The sequence below is a fragment of the Solea solea genome, chromosome 14, assembly GCF_958295425.1.
Source record: "Solea solea chromosome 14, fSolSol10.1, whole genome shotgun sequence".
Taxonomy (NCBI): Eukaryota; Metazoa; Chordata; class Actinopteri; order Pleuronectiformes; family Soleidae; genus Solea; species Solea solea.
In genome coordinates this window covers 5,441,649-5,459,306 of record NC_081147.1, presented here as the reverse complement: position 1 = coordinate 5,459,306, position 17,658 = coordinate 5,441,649, and the positions used below count along the sequence as shown (strand labels likewise).

The 17,658-nt window shown below is 46.8% G+C and overlaps 31 non-coding genes across 31 annotated transcripts; 13 read left to right on the top strand and 18 right to left on the bottom strand.

Annotated features, from left to right (window-relative positions):
* Positions 1 to 100: 100 nt before the first annotated feature.
* On the top strand, positions 101 to 174 carry trnai-aau (transfer RNA isoleucine (anticodon AAU)). Its single transcript has one exon. It is a non-coding gene; the product is annotated as a tRNA-Ile (tRNA).
* Positions 175 to 638: 464 nt separating this feature from the next.
* trnal-uag (transfer RNA leucine (anticodon UAG)) lies at positions 639 to 720 on the bottom strand. The gene has a single exon. It is a non-coding gene; the product is annotated as a tRNA-Leu (tRNA).
* Positions 721 to 957: 237 nt separating this feature from the next.
* On the bottom strand, positions 958 to 1,029 carry trnam-cau (transfer RNA methionine (anticodon CAU)). The gene has a single exon. It is a non-coding gene; the product is annotated as a tRNA-Met (tRNA).
* Positions 1,030 to 1,440: 411 nt separating this feature from the next.
* Positions 1,441 to 1,514, top strand: trnai-aau (transfer RNA isoleucine (anticodon AAU)). Its single transcript has one exon. It is a non-coding gene; the product is annotated as a tRNA-Ile (tRNA).
* Positions 1,515 to 2,297: 783 nt separating this feature from the next.
* On the bottom strand, positions 2,298 to 2,369 carry trnam-cau (transfer RNA methionine (anticodon CAU)). The gene has a single exon. It is a non-coding gene; the product is annotated as a tRNA-Met (tRNA).
* A 411-nt stretch (positions 2,370 to 2,780) lies between these two features.
* trnai-aau (transfer RNA isoleucine (anticodon AAU)) lies at positions 2,781 to 2,854 on the top strand. The gene has a single exon. It is a non-coding gene; the product is annotated as a tRNA-Ile (tRNA).
* A 464-nt stretch (positions 2,855 to 3,318) lies between these two features.
* Positions 3,319 to 3,400, bottom strand: trnal-uag (transfer RNA leucine (anticodon UAG)). The gene has a single exon. It is a non-coding gene; the product is annotated as a tRNA-Leu (tRNA).
* A 237-nt stretch (positions 3,401 to 3,637) lies between these two features.
* Positions 3,638 to 3,709, bottom strand: trnam-cau (transfer RNA methionine (anticodon CAU)). Its single transcript has one exon. It is a non-coding gene; the product is annotated as a tRNA-Met (tRNA).
* Positions 3,710 to 4,120: 411 nt separating this feature from the next.
* On the top strand, positions 4,121 to 4,194 carry trnai-aau (transfer RNA isoleucine (anticodon AAU)). The gene has a single exon. It is a non-coding gene; the product is annotated as a tRNA-Ile (tRNA).
* A 464-nt stretch (positions 4,195 to 4,658) lies between these two features.
* Positions 4,659 to 4,740, bottom strand: trnal-uag (transfer RNA leucine (anticodon UAG)). Its single transcript has one exon. It is a non-coding gene; the product is annotated as a tRNA-Leu (tRNA).
* Positions 4,741 to 4,977: 237 nt separating this feature from the next.
* trnam-cau (transfer RNA methionine (anticodon CAU)) lies at positions 4,978 to 5,049 on the bottom strand. Its single transcript has one exon. It is a non-coding gene; the product is annotated as a tRNA-Met (tRNA).
* A 411-nt stretch (positions 5,050 to 5,460) lies between these two features.
* trnai-aau (transfer RNA isoleucine (anticodon AAU)) lies at positions 5,461 to 5,534 on the top strand. The gene has a single exon. It is a non-coding gene; the product is annotated as a tRNA-Ile (tRNA).
* A 530-nt stretch (positions 5,535 to 6,064) lies between these two features.
* trnal-uag (transfer RNA leucine (anticodon UAG)) lies at positions 6,065 to 6,146 on the bottom strand. Its single transcript has one exon. It is a non-coding gene; the product is annotated as a tRNA-Leu (tRNA).
* Positions 6,147 to 6,918: 772 nt separating this feature from the next.
* On the top strand, positions 6,919 to 6,992 carry trnai-aau (transfer RNA isoleucine (anticodon AAU)). Its single transcript has one exon. It is a non-coding gene; the product is annotated as a tRNA-Ile (tRNA).
* A 464-nt stretch (positions 6,993 to 7,456) lies between these two features.
* Positions 7,457 to 7,538, bottom strand: trnal-uag (transfer RNA leucine (anticodon UAG)). Its single transcript has one exon. It is a non-coding gene; the product is annotated as a tRNA-Leu (tRNA).
* Positions 7,539 to 8,258: 720 nt separating this feature from the next.
* trnai-aau (transfer RNA isoleucine (anticodon AAU)) lies at positions 8,259 to 8,332 on the top strand. Its single transcript has one exon. It is a non-coding gene; the product is annotated as a tRNA-Ile (tRNA).
* Positions 8,333 to 9,115: 783 nt separating this feature from the next.
* trnam-cau (transfer RNA methionine (anticodon CAU)) lies at positions 9,116 to 9,187 on the bottom strand. Its single transcript has one exon. It is a non-coding gene; the product is annotated as a tRNA-Met (tRNA).
* Positions 9,188 to 9,598: 411 nt separating this feature from the next.
* trnai-aau (transfer RNA isoleucine (anticodon AAU)) lies at positions 9,599 to 9,672 on the top strand. Its single transcript has one exon. It is a non-coding gene; the product is annotated as a tRNA-Ile (tRNA).
* A 464-nt stretch (positions 9,673 to 10,136) lies between these two features.
* Positions 10,137 to 10,218, bottom strand: trnal-uag (transfer RNA leucine (anticodon UAG)). The gene has a single exon. It is a non-coding gene; the product is annotated as a tRNA-Leu (tRNA).
* A 237-nt stretch (positions 10,219 to 10,455) lies between these two features.
* trnam-cau (transfer RNA methionine (anticodon CAU)) lies at positions 10,456 to 10,527 on the bottom strand. The gene has a single exon. It is a non-coding gene; the product is annotated as a tRNA-Met (tRNA).
* Positions 10,528 to 10,938: 411 nt separating this feature from the next.
* Positions 10,939 to 11,012, top strand: trnai-aau (transfer RNA isoleucine (anticodon AAU)). Its single transcript has one exon. It is a non-coding gene; the product is annotated as a tRNA-Ile (tRNA).
* Positions 11,013 to 11,795: 783 nt separating this feature from the next.
* Positions 11,796 to 11,867, bottom strand: trnam-cau (transfer RNA methionine (anticodon CAU)). The gene has a single exon. It is a non-coding gene; the product is annotated as a tRNA-Met (tRNA).
* Positions 11,868 to 12,278: 411 nt separating this feature from the next.
* Positions 12,279 to 12,352, top strand: trnai-aau (transfer RNA isoleucine (anticodon AAU)). The gene has a single exon. It is a non-coding gene; the product is annotated as a tRNA-Ile (tRNA).
* A 783-nt stretch (positions 12,353 to 13,135) lies between these two features.
* On the bottom strand, positions 13,136 to 13,207 carry trnam-cau (transfer RNA methionine (anticodon CAU)). The gene has a single exon. It is a non-coding gene; the product is annotated as a tRNA-Met (tRNA).
* A 411-nt stretch (positions 13,208 to 13,618) lies between these two features.
* On the top strand, positions 13,619 to 13,692 carry trnai-aau (transfer RNA isoleucine (anticodon AAU)). The gene has a single exon. It is a non-coding gene; the product is annotated as a tRNA-Ile (tRNA).
* A 464-nt stretch (positions 13,693 to 14,156) lies between these two features.
* Positions 14,157 to 14,238, bottom strand: trnal-uag (transfer RNA leucine (anticodon UAG)). Its single transcript has one exon. It is a non-coding gene; the product is annotated as a tRNA-Leu (tRNA).
* Positions 14,239 to 14,475: 237 nt separating this feature from the next.
* Positions 14,476 to 14,547, bottom strand: trnam-cau (transfer RNA methionine (anticodon CAU)). Its single transcript has one exon. It is a non-coding gene; the product is annotated as a tRNA-Met (tRNA).
* A 411-nt stretch (positions 14,548 to 14,958) lies between these two features.
* On the top strand, positions 14,959 to 15,032 carry trnai-aau (transfer RNA isoleucine (anticodon AAU)). The gene has a single exon. It is a non-coding gene; the product is annotated as a tRNA-Ile (tRNA).
* A 464-nt stretch (positions 15,033 to 15,496) lies between these two features.
* trnal-uag (transfer RNA leucine (anticodon UAG)) lies at positions 15,497 to 15,578 on the bottom strand. The gene has a single exon. It is a non-coding gene; the product is annotated as a tRNA-Leu (tRNA).
* Positions 15,579 to 16,298: 720 nt separating this feature from the next.
* On the top strand, positions 16,299 to 16,372 carry trnai-aau (transfer RNA isoleucine (anticodon AAU)). Its single transcript has one exon. It is a non-coding gene; the product is annotated as a tRNA-Ile (tRNA).
* A 449-nt stretch (positions 16,373 to 16,821) lies between these two features.
* Positions 16,822 to 16,903, bottom strand: trnal-uag (transfer RNA leucine (anticodon UAG)). The gene has a single exon. It is a non-coding gene; the product is annotated as a tRNA-Leu (tRNA).
* Between the last annotated feature and the right edge of the window lie 755 nt (positions 16,904 to 17,658).

Genomic DNA, 17,658 nt, shown 5'->3' with positions numbered 1-17,658 from the left:
AATGAACTAGCACCACCAGCAGCAGCATAATTGACTCTGTTTTTTCTGTGAAACCCATCAGGAAGCTAGCTAAAAACCTTGTCAAACACATGCAACAAGGGGCCGGTTAGCTCAGATGGTCAGAGCGTGGTGCTAATAACGCCAAGGTCATGGGTTCAATCCCCATACTGGCCATGAAAGTCTGCTTCATACAACAAAACACCCACCAAGACTGCGAGTCCAGTCGTTCAGTATGTCAATTGTTCAAATCAGCAATCCTTTTTTTGCTTTGAGGTTACAATGTTTCCCAGTGCAGCACCAGCAGCCACGTTTACACACACGATTCCCAAAATTGCTAAGCCAAAGGAGAAATTGAGACAGTAAGATAGCCTGGTGTCTGTTGGCAAACTTGACACTGGTGCAGGTAGAACTGATTAAGCTGACGGTGTACAGAGTCCTCCCCGTGCCCTGGATGACTAGTGTTCAACTTTTAGGTAATCGATGACACAGACTTTAACAAGCTATGTCGTGAGGCAGGATTTGCAAGCCTCATCCGCACTACCTTCGAACAAACATGACATTTTACAGAACTCCTTCAAAGTGTGGTCGGATGCAAATTAAGTCTCTGACAGAAAGCCTTTCAAATGATTATTGTCTGATGGCAGTGGTGGGATTTGAACCCACGCCTCCTCAGAGACTGGAGCCTAAATCCAGCGCCTTGGACCCCTCGGCCACACTACCTGTGGAAGACTTTACTTTTCAGCTTTTTCAGCTTCAGGAAGAAGAACGTTTACCCTGAAGAAGTGTTTCACTCTGCCCAAAAGTTATGAAGACGGCGAAAGGAAGAGCACAGCAAGGTTTGACCTAGTATTGTGTGCATGGACTGCTGTCTTAGGCTTTCAGCAAATGGGTGCCACCTGTCACTTCTCTGTCTTCACCAGCGTCAGCGTTTCTCTCAGACAACACATAGCCTTGCCTTAGCAGAGGATGGTTTCGATCCATCGACCTCTGGGTTATGGGCCCAGCACGCTTCCGCTGCGCCACTCTGCTGCTGGTGACCGTGTCAAATGACAACAACAGATGGGCAAACTCTTCTTCGGGAGGTCTACCCGGTACACGTTTGCCAAAGTTGAAACACGCCCAACTTTAGGATCATGTATACACATTAAGTTATATGTGCTTATTCCAAGAATGCAAAGCGGTACAAGTCCAAAGTTTCTTCACACATGATCCACTCCCCAAACCTTCTGCAAAGATAGTAAATCCAGTCACAGAGTATGTCTGAATTGTAATCATTCAAATGGGGGGTCCTTTTTGCTGTGAGGTAACAATGTTTGCCCTTGCACCGCCAGCAGCAGCATAATGAACTAGCACCACCAGCAGCAGCATAATTGACTCTGTTTTTTCTGTGAAACCCATCAGGAAGCTAGCTAAAAACCTTGTCAAACACATGCAACAAGGGGCCGGTTAGCTCAGATGGTCAGAGCGTGGTGCTAATAACGCCAAGGTCATGGGTTCAATCCCCATACTGGCCATGAAAGTCTGCTTCATACAACAAAACACCCACCAAGACTGCGAGTCCAGTCGTTCAGTATGTCAATTGTTCAAATCAGCAATCCTTTTTTTGCTTTGAGGTTACAATGTTTCCCAGTGCAGCACCAGCAGCCACGTTTACACACACGATTCCCAAAATTGCTAAGCCAAAGGAGAAATTGAGACAGTAAGATAGCCTGGTGTCTGTTGGCAAACTTGACACTGGTGCAGGTAGAACTGATTAAGCTGACGGTGTACAGAGTCCTCCCCGTGCCCTGGATGACTAGTGTTCAACTTTTAGGTAATCGATGACACAGACTTTAACAAGCTATGTCGTGTGGCAGGATTTGCAGGCCTCATCCGCACTACCTTCGAACAAACATGACATTTTACAGAACTCCTTCAAAGTGTGGTCGGATGCAAATTAAGTCTCTGACAGAAAGCCTTTCAAATGATTATTGTCTGATGGCAGTGGTGTGATTTGAACCCACGCCTCCTCAGAGACTTGAGCCTAAATCCAGCGCCTTGGACCCCTCGGCCACACTACCTGTGGAAGACTTTACTTTTCAGCTTTTTCAGCTTCAGGAAGAAGAACGTTTACCCTGAAGAAGTGTTTCACTCTGCCCAAAAGTTATGAAGACGGCGAAAGGAAGAGCACAGCAAGGTTTGACCTAGTATTGTGTGCATGGACTGCTGTCTTAGGCTTTCAGCAAATGGGTGCCACCTGTCACTTCTCTGTCTTCACCAGCGTCAGCGTTTCTCTCAGACAACACATAGCCTTGCCTTAGCAGAGGATGGTTTCGATCCATCGACCTCTGGGTTATGGGCCCAGCACGCTTCCGCTGCGCCACTCTGCTGCTGGTGACCGTGTCAAATGACAACAACAGATGGGCAAACTCTTCTTCGGGAGGTCTACCCGGTACACGTTTGCCAAAGTTGAAACACGCCCAACTTTAGGATCATGTATACACATTAAGTTATATGTGCTTATTCCAAGAATGCAAAGCGGTACAAGTCCAAAGTTTCTTCACACATGATCCACTCCCCAAACCTTCTGCAAAGATAGTAAATCCAGTCACAGAGTATGTCTGAATTGTAATCATTCAAATGGGGGGTCCTTTTTGCTGTGAGGTAACAATGTTTGCCCGTGCACCGCCAGCTGCAGCATAATGAACTAGCACCACCAGCAGCAGCATAATTGACTCTGTTTTTTCTGTGAAACCCATCAGGAAGCTAGCTAAAAACCTTGTCAAACACATGCAACAAGGGGCGGGTTAGCTCAGATGGTCAGAGCGTGGTGCTAATAACGTCAAGGTCATGGGTTCAATCCCCATACTGGCCATGAAAGTCTGCTTCATACAACAAAACACCCACCAAGACTGCGAGTCCAGTCGTTCAGTATGTCAATTGTTCAAATCAGCAATCCTTTTTTTGCTTTGAGGTTACAATGTTTCCCAGTGCAGCACCAGCAGCCACGTTTACACACACGATTCCCAAAATTGCTAAGCCAAAGGAGAAATTGAGACAGTAAGATAGCCTGGTGTCTGTTGGCAAACTTGACACTGGTGCAGGTAGAACTGATTAAGCTGACGGTGTACAGAGTCCTCCCCGTGCCCTGGATGACTAGTGTTCAACTTTTAGGTAATCGATGACACAGACTTTAACAAGCTATGTCGTGAGGCAGGATTTGCAAGCCTCATCCGCACTACCTTCGAACAAACATGACATTTTACAGAACTCCTTCAAAGTGTGGTCGGATGCAAATTAAGTCTCTGACAGAAAGCCTTTCAAATGATTATTGTCTGATGGCAGTGGTGGGATTTGAACCCACGCCTCCTCAGAGACTGGAGCCTAAATCCAGCGCCTTGGACCCCTCGGCCACACTACCTGTGGAAGACTTTACTTTTCAGCTTTTTCAGCTTCAGGAAGAAGAACGTTTACCCTGAAGAAGTGTTTCACTCTGCCCAAAAGTTATGAAGACGGCGAAAGGAAGAGCACAGCAAGGTTTGACCTAGTATTGTGTGCATGGACTGCTGTCTTAGGCTTTCAGCAAATGGGTGCCACCTGTCACTTCTCTGTCTTCATCAGCGTCAGCGTTTCTCTCAGACAACACATAGCCTTGCCTTAGCAGAGGATGGTTTCGATCCATCGACCTCTGGGTTATGGGCCCAGCACGCTTCCGCTGCGCCACTCTGCTGCTGGTGACCGTGTCAAATGACAACAACAGATAGGCAAACTCTTCTTCGGGAGGTCTACCCGGTACACGTTTGCCAAAGTTGAAACACGCCCAACTTTAGGATCATGTATACACATTAAGTTATATGTGCTTATTCCAAGAATGCAAAGCGGTACAAGTCCAAAGTTTCTTCACACATGATCCACTCCCCAAACCTTCTGCAAAGATAGTAAATCCAGTCACAGAGTATGTCTGAATTGTAATCATTCAAATGGGGGGTCCTTTTTGCTGTGAGGTAACAATGTTTGCCCGTGCACCGCCAGCTGCAGCATAATGAACTAGCACCACCAGCAGCAGCATAATTGACTCTGTTTTTTCTGTGAAACCCATCAGGAAGCTAGCTAAAAACCTTATCAAACACATGCAACAAGGGGCCGGTTAGCTCAGATGGTCAGAGCGTGGTGCTAATAACGCCAAGGTCATGGGTTCAATCCCCATACTGGCCATGAAAGTCTGCTTCATACAACAAAACACCCACCAAGACTGCGAGTCCAGTCGTTCAGTATGTCAATTGTTCAAATCAGCATTCCTTTTTTTGCTTTGAGGTTACAATGTTTCCCAGTGCAGCACCAGCAGCCACGTTTACACACACGATTCCCAAAATTGCTAAGCCAAAGGAGAAATTGAGACAGTAAGATAGCCTGGTGTCTGTTGGCAAACTTGACACTGGTGCAGGTAGAACTGATTAAGCTGACGGTGTACAGAGTCCTCCCCGTGCCCTGGATGACTAGTGTTCAACTTTTAGGTAATCGATGACACAGACTTTAACAAGCTATGTCGTGAGGCAGGATTTGCAGGCCTCATCCGCACTACCTTCGAACAAACATGACATTTTACAGAACTCCTTCAAAGTGTGGTCGGATGCAAATTAAGTCTCTGACAGAAAGCCTTTCAAATGATTATTGTCTGATGGCAGTGGTGGGATTTGAACCCACGCCTCCTCAGAGACTGGAGCCTAAATCCAGCGCCTTGGACCCCTCGGCCACACTACCTGTGGAAGACTTTACTTTTCAGCTTTTTCAGCTTCAGGAAGAAGAACGTTTACCCTGAAGAAGTGTTTCACTCTGCCCAAAAGTAATGAAGACAGGGAAAGGTAGAGCACAGCAAGGTTTGACCTAGTATTGTGTGCATGGACTGCTGTCTTAGGCTTTCAGCAAATGGGTGCCGCCTGTCACTTCTCTGTCTTCACCAGCGTGAGCGTTTCTCGCAGACAACACATAGCCTTGCCCTAGCAGAGGATGGTTTCGATCCATCGACCTCTGGGTTATGGGCCCAGCACGCTTCCGCTGCGCCACTCTGCTGCTGGTGACCGTGTCAAATGACAACAACAGATGGGCAAACTCTTCTTCGGGAGGTCTACCCGGTACACGTTTGCCAAAGTTGAAACACGCCCAACTTTAGGATCATGTATACACATTAGGTTATATGTGCTTATTCCAAGAATGCAAAGCGGTACAAGTCCAAAGTTTCTTCACACATGATCCACTCCCCAAACCTTCTGCAAAGATAGTAAATCCAGTCACAGAGTATGTCTGAATTGTAATCATTCAAATGGGGGGTCCTTTTTGCTGTGAGGTAACAATGTTTGCCCGTGCACCGCCAGCTGCAGCATAATGAACTAGCACCACCAGCAGCAGCATAATTGACTCTGTTTTTTCTGTGAAACCCATCAGGAAGCTAGCTAAAAACCTTGTCAAACACATGCAACAAGGGGCCGGTTAGCTCAGATGGTCAGAGCGTGGTGCTAATAACGCCAAGGTCATGGGTTCAATCCCCATACTGGCCATGAAAGTCTACTTCATACAACAAAACACCCACCAAGACTGCGAGTCCAGTCGGGTCATGGGTTCAATCCCCATACTGGCCATGAAAGTCTGCTTCATACAACAAAACACCCACCAAGACTGCGAGTCCAGTCGTTCAGTATGTCAATTGTTCAAATCAGCATTACTTTTTTTGCTTTGAGGTTACAATGTTTCCCAGTGCAGCACCAGCAGCCACGTTTACACACACGATTCCCAAAATTGCTAAGCCAAAGGAGAAATTGAGACAGTAAGATAGCCTGGTGTCTGTTGGCAAACTTGACACTGGTGCAGGTAGAACTGATTAAGCTGACGGTGTACAGAGTCCTCCCCGTGCCCTGGATGACTAGTGTTCAACTTTTAGGTAATCGATGACACAGACTTTAACAAGCTATGTCGTGAAGCAGGATTTGCAAGCCTCGAACAAACATGACATTTTACAGAACTCCTTCAAAGTGTGGTAGGACACAAACTAAGTCTCTGACAGAAAGCCTTTCAAATGATTATTGTCTGATGGCAGTGGTGGGATTTGAACCCACGCCTCCTCAGAGACTGGAACCTAAATCCAGCGCCTTGGACCCCTCGGCCACACTACCTGTTGAAGACTTTACTTTTCAGCTTTTTCAGCTTCAGGAAGAAGAACGTTTACCCTGAAGAAGTGTTTCACTCTGCCCAAAAGTAATGAAGACAGGGAAAGGTAGAGCACAGCAAGGTTTGACCTAGTATTGTGTGCATGGACTGCTGTCTTAGGCTTTCAACAAATGGGTGCCGCCTGTCACTTCTCTGTCATCACCAGGTGGCGTTATTAGCACCACGCTCTGACCATTTGAGCTAACCGGCCACTTGTTGCAAGTGTCTTCTCTCAGACAACACATAGCCTTGCCTTAGCAGAGGATGGTTTCGATCTATCGACCTCAGGGTTATGGGCCCAGCACGCTTCCGCTGCGCCACTCTGCTGCTGGTGACCGTGTCAAATGACAACAACAGATGGGCAAACTCTTCTTCGGGAGGTCTACCCGGTACACGTTTGCCAAAGTTGAAACACGCCCAACTTTAGGATCATGTATACACATTAAGTTATATGTGCTTATTCCAAGAATGCAAAGCGGTACAAGTCCAAAGTTTCTTCACACATGATCCACTCCCCAAACCTTCTGCAAAGATAGTAAATCCAGTCACAGAGTATGTCTGAATTGTAATCATTCAAATGGGGGGTCCTTTTTGCTGTGAGGTAACAATGTTTGCCCGTGCACCGCCAGCTGCAGCATAATGAACTAGCACCACCAGCAGCAGCATAATTGACTCTGTTTTTTCTGTGAAACCCATCAGGAAGCTAGCTAAAAACCTTGTCAAACACATGCAACAAGGGGCCGGTTAGCTCAGATGGTCAGAGCGTGGTGCTAATAACGCCAAGGTCATGGGTTCAATCCCCATACTGGCCATGAAAGTCTGCTTCATACAACAAAACACCCACCAAGACTGCGAGTCCAGTCGTTCAGTATGTCAATTGTTCAAATCAGCATTCCTTTTTTTGCTTTGAGGTTACAATGTTTCCCAGTGCAGCACCAGCAGCCACGTTTACACACACGATTCCCAAAATTGCTAAGCCAAAGGAGAAATTGAGACAGTAAGATAGCCTGGTGTCTGTTGGCAAACTTGACACTGGTGCAGGTAGAACTGATTAAGCTGACGGTGTACAGAGTCCTCCCCGTGCCCTGGATGACTAGTGTTCAACTTTTAGGTAATCGATGACACAGACTTTAACAAGCTATGTCGTGAGGCAGGATTTGCAAGCCTCATCCGCACTACCTTCGAACAAACATGACATTTTACAGAACTCCTTCAAAGTGGGGTCGGATGCAAATTAAGTCTCTGACAGAAAGCCTTTCAAATGATTATTGTCTGATGGCAGTGGTGGGATTTGAACCCACGCCTCCTCAGAGACTGGAGCCTAAATCCAGCGCCTTGGACCCCTCGGCCACACTACCTGTGGAAGACTTTACTTTTCAGCTTTTTCAGCTTCAGGAAGAAGAACGTTTACCCTGAAGAAGTGTTTCACTCTGCCCAAAAGTTATGAAGACGGCGAAAGGTAGAGCACAGCAAGGTTTGACCTAGTATTGTGTGCATGGACTGCTGTCTTAGGCTTTCAGCAAATGGGTGCCGCCTGTCACTTCTCTCTCTTCACCAGCGTCAGCGTTTCTCTCAGACAACACATAGCCTTGCCTTAGCAGAGGATGTTTTCGATCCATCGACCTCTGGGTTATGGGCCCAGCACGCTTCCGCTGCGCCACTCTGCTGCTGGTGACCGTGTCAAATGACAACAACAGATGGGCAAACTCTTCTTCGGGAGGTCTACCCGGTACACGTTTGCCAAAGTTGAAACACGCCCAACTTTAGGATCATGTATACACATTAAGTTATATGTGCTTATTCCAAGAATGCAAAGCGGTACAAGTCCAAAGCTTCTTCACACATGATCATCTCCCCAAACCTTCTGCAAAGATAGTAAATCCAGTCACAGAGTATGTCTGAATTGGAGTCATTCAAATGGGGGGTCCTTTTTGCTGTGAGGTAACAATGTTTGCCCTTGCACCGCCAGCAGCAGCATAATGAACTAGCACCACCAGCAGCAGCATAATTGACTCTGTTTTTTCTGTGAAACCCATCAGGAAGCTAGCTAAAAACCTTGTCAAACACATGCAACAAGGGGCCGGTTAGCTCAGATGGTCAGAGCGTGGTGCTAATAACGCCAAGGTCATGGGTTCAATCCCCATACTGGCCATGAAAGTCTGCTTCATACAACAAAACACCCACCAAGACTGCGAGTCCAGTCGTTCAGTATGTCAATTGTTCAAATCAGCAATCCTTTTTTTGCTTTGAGGTTACAATGTTTCCCAGTGCAGCACCAGCAGCCACGTTTACACACACGATTCCCAAAATTGCTAAGCCAAAGGAGAAATTGAGACAGTAAGATAGCCTGGTGTCTGTTGGCAAACTTGACACTGGTGCAGGTAGAACTGATTAAGCTGACGGTGTACAGAGTCCTCCCCGTGCCCTGGATGACTAGTGTTCAACTTTTAGGTAATCGATGACACAGACTTTAACAAGCTATGTCGTGTGGCAGGATTTGCAGGCCTCATCCGCACTACCTTCGAACAAACATGACATTTTACAGAACTCCTTCAAAGTGTGGTCGGATGCAAATTAAGTCTCTGACAGAAAGCCTTTCAAATGATTATTGTCTGATGGCAGTGGTGTGATTTGAACCCACGCCTCCTCAGAGACTTGAGCCTAAATCCAGCGCCTTGGACCCCTCGGCCACACTACCTGTGGAAGACTTTACTTTTCAGCTTTTTCAGCTTCAGGAAGAAGAACGTTTACCCTGAAGAAGTGTTTCACTCTGCCCAAAAGTTATGAAGACGGCGAAAGGAAGAGCACAGCAAGGTTTGACCTAGTATTGTGTGCATGGACTGCTGTCTTAGGCTTTCAGCAAATGGGTGCCACCTGTCACTTCTCTGTCTTCACCAGCGTCAGCGTTTCTCTCAGACAACACATAGCCTTGCCTTAGCAGAGGATGGTTTCGATCCATCGACCTCTGGGTTATGGGCCCAGCACGCTTCCGCTGCGCCACTCTGCTGCTGGTGACCGTGTCAAATGACAACAACAGATGGGCAAACTCTTCTTCGGGAGGTCTACCCGGTACACGTTTGCCAAAGTTGAAACACGCCCAACTTTAGGATCATGTATACACATTAAGTTATATGTGCTTATTCCAAGAATGCAAAGCGGTACAAGTCCAAAGTTTCTTCACACATGATCCACTCCCCAAACCTTCTGCAAAGATAGTAAATCCAGTCACAGAGTATGTCTGAATTGTAATCATTCAAATGGGGGGTCCTTTTTGCTGTGAGGTAACAATGTTTGCCCGTGCACCGCCAGCTGCAGCATAATGAACTAGCACCACCAGCAGCAGCATAATTGACTCTGTTTTTTCTGTGAAACCCATCAGGAAGCTAGCTAAAAACCTTGTCAAACACATGCAACAAGGGGCGGGTTAGCTCAGATGGTCAGAGCGTGGTGCTAATAACGCCAAGGTCATGGGTTCAATCCCCATACTGGCCATGAAAGTCTGCTTCATACAACAAAACACCCACCAAGACTGCGAGTCCAGTCGTTCAGTATGTCAATTGTTCAAATCAGCAATCCTTTTTTTGCTTTGAGGTTACAATGTTTCCCAGTGCAGCACCAGCAGCCACGTTTACACACACGATTCCCAAAATTGCTAAGCCAAAGGAGAAATTGAGACAGTAAGATAGCCTGGTGTCTGTTGGCAAACTTGACACTGGTGCAGGTAGAACTGATTAAGCTGACGGTGTACAGAGTCCTCCCCGTGCCCTGGATGACTAGTGTTCAACTTTTAGGTAATCGATGACACAGACTTTAACAAGCTATGTCGTGAGGCAGGATTTGCAAGCCTCATCCGCACTACCTTCGAACAAACATGACATTTTACAGAACTCCTTCAAAGTGTGGTCGGATGCAAATTAAGTCTCTGACAGAAAGCCTTTCAAATGATTATTGTCTGATGGCAGTGGTGGGATTTGAACCCACGCCTCCTCAGAGACTGGAGCCTAAATCCAGCGCCTTGGACCCCTCGGCCACACTACCTGTGGAAGACTTTACTTTTCAGCTTTTTCAGCTTCAGGAAGAAGAACGTTTACCCTGAAGAAGTGTTTCACTCTGCCCAAAAGTTATGAAGACGGCGAAAGGAAGAGCACAGCAAGGTTTGACCTAGTATTGTGTGCATGGACTGCTGTCTTAGGCTTTCAGCAAATGGGTGCCACCTGTCACTTCTCTGTCTTCACCAGCGTCAGCGTTTCTCTCAGACAACACATAGCCTTGCCTTAGCAGAGGATGGTTTCGATCCATCGACCTCTGGGTTATGGGCCCAGCACGCTTCCGCTGCGCCACTCTGCTGCTGGTGACCGTGTCAAATGACAACAACAGATGGGCAAACTCTTCTTCGGGAGGTCTACCCGGTACACGTTTGCCAAAGTTGAAACACGCCCAACTTTAGGATCATGTATACACATTAAGTTATATGTGCTTATTCCAAGAATGCAAAGCGGTACAAGTCCAAAGTTTCTTCACACATGATCCACTCCCCAAACCTTCTGCAAAGATAGTAAATCCAGTCACAGAGTATGTCTGAATTGTAATCATTCAAATGGGGGGTCCTTTTTGCTGTGAGGTAACAATGTTTGCCCTTGCACCGCCAGCAGCAGCATAATGAACTAGCACCACCAGCAGCAGCATAATTGACTCTGTTTTTTCTGTGAAACCCATCAGGAAGCTAGCTAAAAACCTTGTCAAACACATGCAACAAGGGGCGGGTTAGCTCAGATGGTCAGAGCGTGGTGCTAATAACGCCAAGGTCATGGGTTCAATCCCCATACTGGCCATGAAAGTCTGCTTCATACAACAAAACACCCACCAAGACTGCGAGTCCAGTCGTTCAGTATGTCAATTGTTCAAATCAGCAATCCTTTTTTTGCTTTGAGGTTACAATGTTTCCCAGTGCAGCACCAGCAGCCACGTTTACACACACGATTCCCAAAATTGCTAAGCCAAAGGAGAAATTGAGACAGTAAGATAGCCTGGTGTCTGTTGGCAAACTTGACACTGGTGCAGGTAGAACTGATTAAGCTGACGGTGTACAGAGTCCTCCCCGTGCCCTGGATGACTAGTGTTCAACTTTTAGGTAATCGATGACACAGACTTTAACAAGCTATGTCGTGTGGCAGGATTTGCAGGCCTCATCCGCACTACCTTCGAACAAACATGACATTTTACAGAACTCCTTCAAAGTGTGGTCGGATGCAAATTAAGTCTCTGACAGAAAGCCTTTCAAATGATTATTGTCTGATGGCAGTGGTGTGATTTGAACCCACGCCTCCTCAGAGACTTGAGCCTAAATCCAGCGCCTTGGACCCCTCGGCCACACTACCTGTGGAAGACTTTACTTTTCAGCTTTTTCAGCTTCAGGAAGAAGAACGTTTACCCTGAAGAAGTGTTTCACTCTGCCCAAAAGTTATGAAGACGGCGAAAGGAAGAGCACAGCAAGGTTTGACCTAGTATTGTGTGCATGGACTGCTGTCTTAGGCTTTCAGCAAATGGGTGCCACCTGTCACTTCTCTGTCTTCACCAGCGTCAGCGTTTCTCTCAGACAACACATAGCCTTGCCTTAGCAGAGGATGGTTTCGATCCATCGACCTCTGGGTTATGGGCCCAGCACGCTTCCGCTGCGCCACTCTGCTGCTGGTGACCGTGTCAAATGACAACAACAGATGGGCAAACTCTTCTTCGGGAGGTCTACCCGGTACACGTTTGCCAAAGTTGAAACACGCCCAACTTTAGGATCATGTATACACATTAAGTTATATGTGCTTATTCCAAGAATGCAAAGCGGTACAAGTCCAAAGTTTCTTCACACATGATCCACTCCCCAAACCTTCTGCAAAGATAGTAAATCCAGTCACAGAGTATGTCTGAATTGTAATCATTCAAATGGGGGGTCCTTTTTGCTGTGAGGTAACAATGTTTGCCCTTGCACCGCCAGCAGCAGCATAATGAACTAGCACCACCAGCAGCAGCATAATTGACTCTGTTTTTTCTGTGAAACCCATCAGGAAGCTAGCTAAAAACCTTGTCAAACACATGCAACAAGGGGCGGGTTAGCTCAGATGGTCAGAGCGTGGTGCTAATAACGCCAAGGTCATGGGTTCAATCCCCATACTGGCCATGAAAGTCTGCTTCATACAACAAAACACCCACCAAGACTGCGAGTCCAGTCGTTCAGTATGTCAATTGTTCAAATCAGCAATCCTTTTTTTGCTTTGAGGTTACAATGTTTCCCAGTGCAGCACCAGCAGCCACGTTTACACACACGATTCCCAAAATTGCTAAGCCAAAGGAGAAATTGAGACAGTAAGATAGCCTGGTGTCTGTTGGCAAACTTGACACTGGTGCAGGTAGAACTGATTAAGCTGACGGTGTACAGAGTCCTCCCCGTGCCCTGGATGACTAGTGTTCAACTTTTAGGTAATCGATGACACAGACTTTAACAAGCTATGTCGTGTGGCAGGATTTGCAGGCCTCATCCGCACTACCTTCGAACAAACATGACATTTTACAGAACTCCTTCAAAGTGTGGTCGGATGCAAATTAAGTCTCTGACAGAAAGCCTTTCAAATGATTATTGTCTGATGGCAGTGGTGTGATTTGAACCCACGCCTCCTCAGAGACTTGAGCCTAAATCCAGCGCCTTGGACCCCTCGGCCACACTACCTGTGGAAGACTTTACTTTTCAGCTTTTTCAGCTTCAGGAAGAAGAACGTTTACCCTGAAGAAGTGTTTCACTCTGCCCAAAAGTTATGAAGACGGCGAAAGGAAGAGCACAGCAAGGTTTGACCTAGTATTGTGTGCATGGACTGCTGTCTTAGGCTTTCAGCAAATGGGTGCCACCTGTCACTTCTCTGTCTTCACCAGCGTCAGCGTTTCTCTCAGACAACACATAGCCTTGCCTTAGCAGAGGATGGTTTCGATCCATCGACCTCTGGGTTATGGGCCCAGCACGCTTCCGCTGCGCCACTCTGCTGCTGGTGACCGTGTCAAATGACAACAACAGATGGGCAAACTCTTCTTCGGGAGGTCTACCCGGTACACGTTTGCCAAAGTTGAAACACGCCCAACTTTAGGATCATGTATACACATTAAGTTATATGTGCTTATTCCAAGAATGCAAAGCGGTACAAGTCCAAAGTTTCTTCACACATGATCCACTCCCCAAACCTTCTGCAAAGATAGTAAATCCAGTCACAGAGTATGTCTGAATTGTAATCATTCAAATGGGGGGTCCTTTTTGCTGTGAGGTAACAATGTTTGCCCGTGCACCGCCAGCTGCAGCATAATGAACTAGCACCACCAGCAGCAGCATAATTGACTCTGTTTTTTCTGTGAAACCCATCAGGAAGCTAGCTAAAAACCTTGTCAAACACATGCAACAAGGGGCGGGTTAGCTCAGATGGTCAGAGCGTGGTGCTAATAACGCCAAGGTCATGGGTTCAATCCCCATACTGGCCATGAAAGTCTGCTTCATACAACAAAACACCCACCAAGACTGCGAGTCCAGTCGTTCAGTATGTCAATTGTTCAAATCAGCAATCCTTTTTTTGCTTTGAGGTTACAATGTTTCCCAGTGCAGCACCAGCAGCCACGTTTACACACACGATTCCCAAAATTGCTAAGCCAAAGGAGAAATTGAGACAGTAAGATAGCCTGGTGTCTGTTGGCAAACTTGACACTGGTGCAGGTAGAACTGATTAAGCTGACGGTGTACAGAGTCCTCCCCGTGCCCTGGATGACTAGTGTTCAACTTTTAGGTAATCGATGACACAGACTTTAACAAGCTATGTCGTGAGGCAGGATTTGCAAGCCTCATCCGCACTACCTTCGAACAAACATGACATTTTACAGAACTCCTTCAAAGTGTGGTCGGATGCAAATTAAGTCTCTGACAGAAAGCCTTTCAAATGATTATTGTCTGATGGCAGTGGTGGGATTTGAACCCACGCCTCCTCAGAGACTGGAGCCTAAATCCAGCACCTTGGACCCCTCGGCCACACTACCTGTGGAAGACTTTACTTTTCAGCTTTTTCAGCTTCAGGAAGAAGAACGTTTACCCTGAAGAAGTGTTTCACTCTGCCCAAAAGTAATGAAGACAGGGAAAGGTAGAGCACAGCAAGGTTTGACCTAGTATTGTGTGCATGGACTGCTGTCTTAGGCTTTCAGCAAATGGGTGCCGCCTGTCACTTCTCTGTCTTCACCAGCGTCAGCGTTTCTCGCAGACAACACATAGCCTTGCCCTAGCAGAGGATGGTTTCGATCCATCGACCTCTGGGTTATGGGCCCAGCACGCTTCCGCTGCGCCACTCTGCTGCTGGTGACCGTGTCAAATGACAACAACAGATGGGCAAACTCTTCTTCGGGAGGTCTACCCGGTACACGTTTGCCAAAGTTGAAACACGCCCAACTTTAGGATCATGTATACACATTAGGTTATATGTGCTTATTCCAAGAATGCAAAGCGGTACAAGTCCAAAGTTTCTTCACACATGATCCACTCCCCAAACCTTCTGCAAAGATAGTAAATCCAGTCACAGAGTATGTCTGAATTGGAATCATTCAAATGGGGGGTCCTTTTTGCTGTGAGGTAACAATGTTTGCCCGTGCACCGCCAGCTGCAGCATAATGAACTAGCACCACCAGCAGCAGCATAATTGACTCTGTTTTTTCTGTGAAACCCATCAGGAAGCTAGCTAAAAACCTTGTCAAACACATGCAACAAGGGGCCGGTTAGCTCAGATGGTCAGAGCGTGGTGCTAATAACGCCAAGGTCATGGGTTCAATCCCCATACTGGCCATGAAAGTCTGCTTCATACAACAAAACACCCACCAAGACTGCGAGTCCAGTCGTTCAGTATGTCAATTGTTCAAATCAGCATTCCTTTTTTTGCTTTGAGGTTACAATGTTTCCCAGTGCAGCACCAGCAGCCACGTTTACACACACGATTCCCAAAATTGCTAAGCCAAAGGAGAAATTGAGACAGTAAGATAGCCTGGTGTCTGTTGGCAAACTTGACACTGGTGCAGGTAGAACTGATTAAGCTGACGGTGTACAGAGTCCTCCCCGTGCCCTGGATGACTAGTGTTCAACTTTTAGGTAATCGATGACACAGACTTTAACAAGCTATGTCGTGAGGCAGGATTTGCAAGCCTCATCCGCACTACCTTCGAACAAACATGACATTTTACAGAACTCCTTCAAAGTGGGGTCGGATGCAAATTAAGTCTCTGACAGAAAGCCTTTCAAATGATTATTGTCTGATGGCAGTGGTGGGATTTGAACCCACGCCTCCTCAGAGACTGGAGCCTAAATCCAGCGCCTTGGACCCCTCGGCCACACTACCTGTGGAAGACTTTACTTTTCAGCTTTTTCAGCTTCAGGAAGAAGAACGTTTACCCTGAAGAAGTGTTTCACTCTGCCCAAAAGTTATGAAGACGGCGAAAGGTAGAGCACAGCAAGGTTTGACCTAGTATTGTGTGCATGGACTGCTGTCTTAGGCTTTCAGCAAATGGGTGCCGCCTGTCACTTCTCTCTCTTCACCAGCGTCAGCGTTTCTCTCAGACAACACATAGCCTTGCCTTAGCAGAGGATGTTTTCGATCCATCGACCTCTGGGTTATGGGCCCAGCACGCTTCCGCTGCGCCACTCTGCTGCTGGTGACCGTGTCAAATGACAACAACAGATGGGCAAACTCTTCTTCGGGAGGTCTACCCGGTACACGTTTGCCAAAGTTGAAACACGCCCAACTTTAGGATCATGTATACACATTAAGTTATATGTGCTTATTCCAAGAATGCAAAGCGGTACAAGTCCAAAGCTTCTTCACACATGATCATCTCCCCAAACCTTCTGCAAAGATAGTAAATCCAGTCACAGAGTATGTCTGAATTGGAGTCATTCAAATGGGGGGTCCTTTTTGCTGTGAGGTAACAATGTTTGCCCTTGCACCGCCAGCAGCAGCATAATGAACTAGCACCACCAGCAGCAGCATAATTGACTCTGTTTTTTCTGTGAAACCCATCAGGAAGCTAGCTAAAAACCTTGTCAAACACATGCAACAAGGGGCCGGTTAGCTCAGATGGTCAGAGCGTGGTGCTAATAACGCCAAGGTCATGGGTTCAATCCCCATACTGGCCATGAAAGTCTGCTTCATACAACAAAACACCCACCAAGACTGCGAGTCCAGTCGTTCAGTATGTCAATTGTTCAAATCAGCAATCCTTTTTTTGCTTTGAGGTTACAATGTTTCCCAGTGCAGCACCAGCAGCCACGTTTACACACACGATTCCCAAAATTGCTAAGCCAAAGGAGAAATTGAGACAGTAAGATAGCCTGGTGTCTGTTGGCAAACTTGACACTGGTGCAGGTAGAACTGATTAAGCTGACGGTGTACAGAGTCCTCCCCGTGCCCTGGATGACTAGTGTTCAACTTTTAGGTAATCGATGACACAGACTTTAACAAGCTATGTCGTGAAGCAGGATTTGCAAGCCTCGAACAAACATGACATTTTACAGAACTCCTTCAAAGTGTGGTAGGACACAAACTAAGTCTCTGACAGAAAGCCTTTCAAATGATTATTGTCTGATGGCAGTGGTGGGATTTGAACCCACGCCTCCTCAGAGACTGGAACCTAAATCCAGCGCCTTGGACCCCTCGGCCACACTACCTGTTGAAGACTTTACTTTTCAGCTTTTTCAGCTTCAGGAAGAAGAACGTTTACCCTGAAGAAGTGTTTCACTCTGCCCAAAAGTAATGAAGACAGGGAAAGGTAGAGCACAGCAAGGTTTGACCTAGTATTGTGTGCATGGACTGCTGTCTTAGGCTTTCAACAAATGGGTGCCGCCTGTCACTTCTCTGTCATCACCAGGTGGCGTTATTAGCACCACGCTCTGACCATTTGAGCTAACCGGCCACTTGTTGCAAGTGTCTTCTCTCAGACAACACATAGCCTTGCCTTAGCAGAGGATGGTTTCGATCTATCGACCTCTGGGTTATGGGCCCAGCACGCTTCCGCTGCGCCACTCTGCTGCTGGTGACCGTGTCAAATGACAACAACAGATGGGCAAACTCTTCTTCGGGAGGTCTACCCGGTACACGTTTGCCAAAGTTGAAACACGCCCAACTTTAGGATCATGTATACACATTAAGTTATATGTGCTTATTCCAAGAATGCAAAGCGGTACAAGTCCAAAGCTTCTTCACACATGATCATCTCCCCAAACCTTCTGCAAAGATAGTAAATCCAGTCACAGAGTATGTCTGAATTGGAGTCATTCAAATGGGGGGTCCTTTTTGCTGTGAGGTAACAATGTTTGCCCTTGCACCGCCAGCAGCAGCATAATGAACTAGCACCACCAGCAGCAGCATAATTGACTCTGTTTTTTCTGTGAAACCCATCAGGAAGCTAGCTAAAAACCTTGTC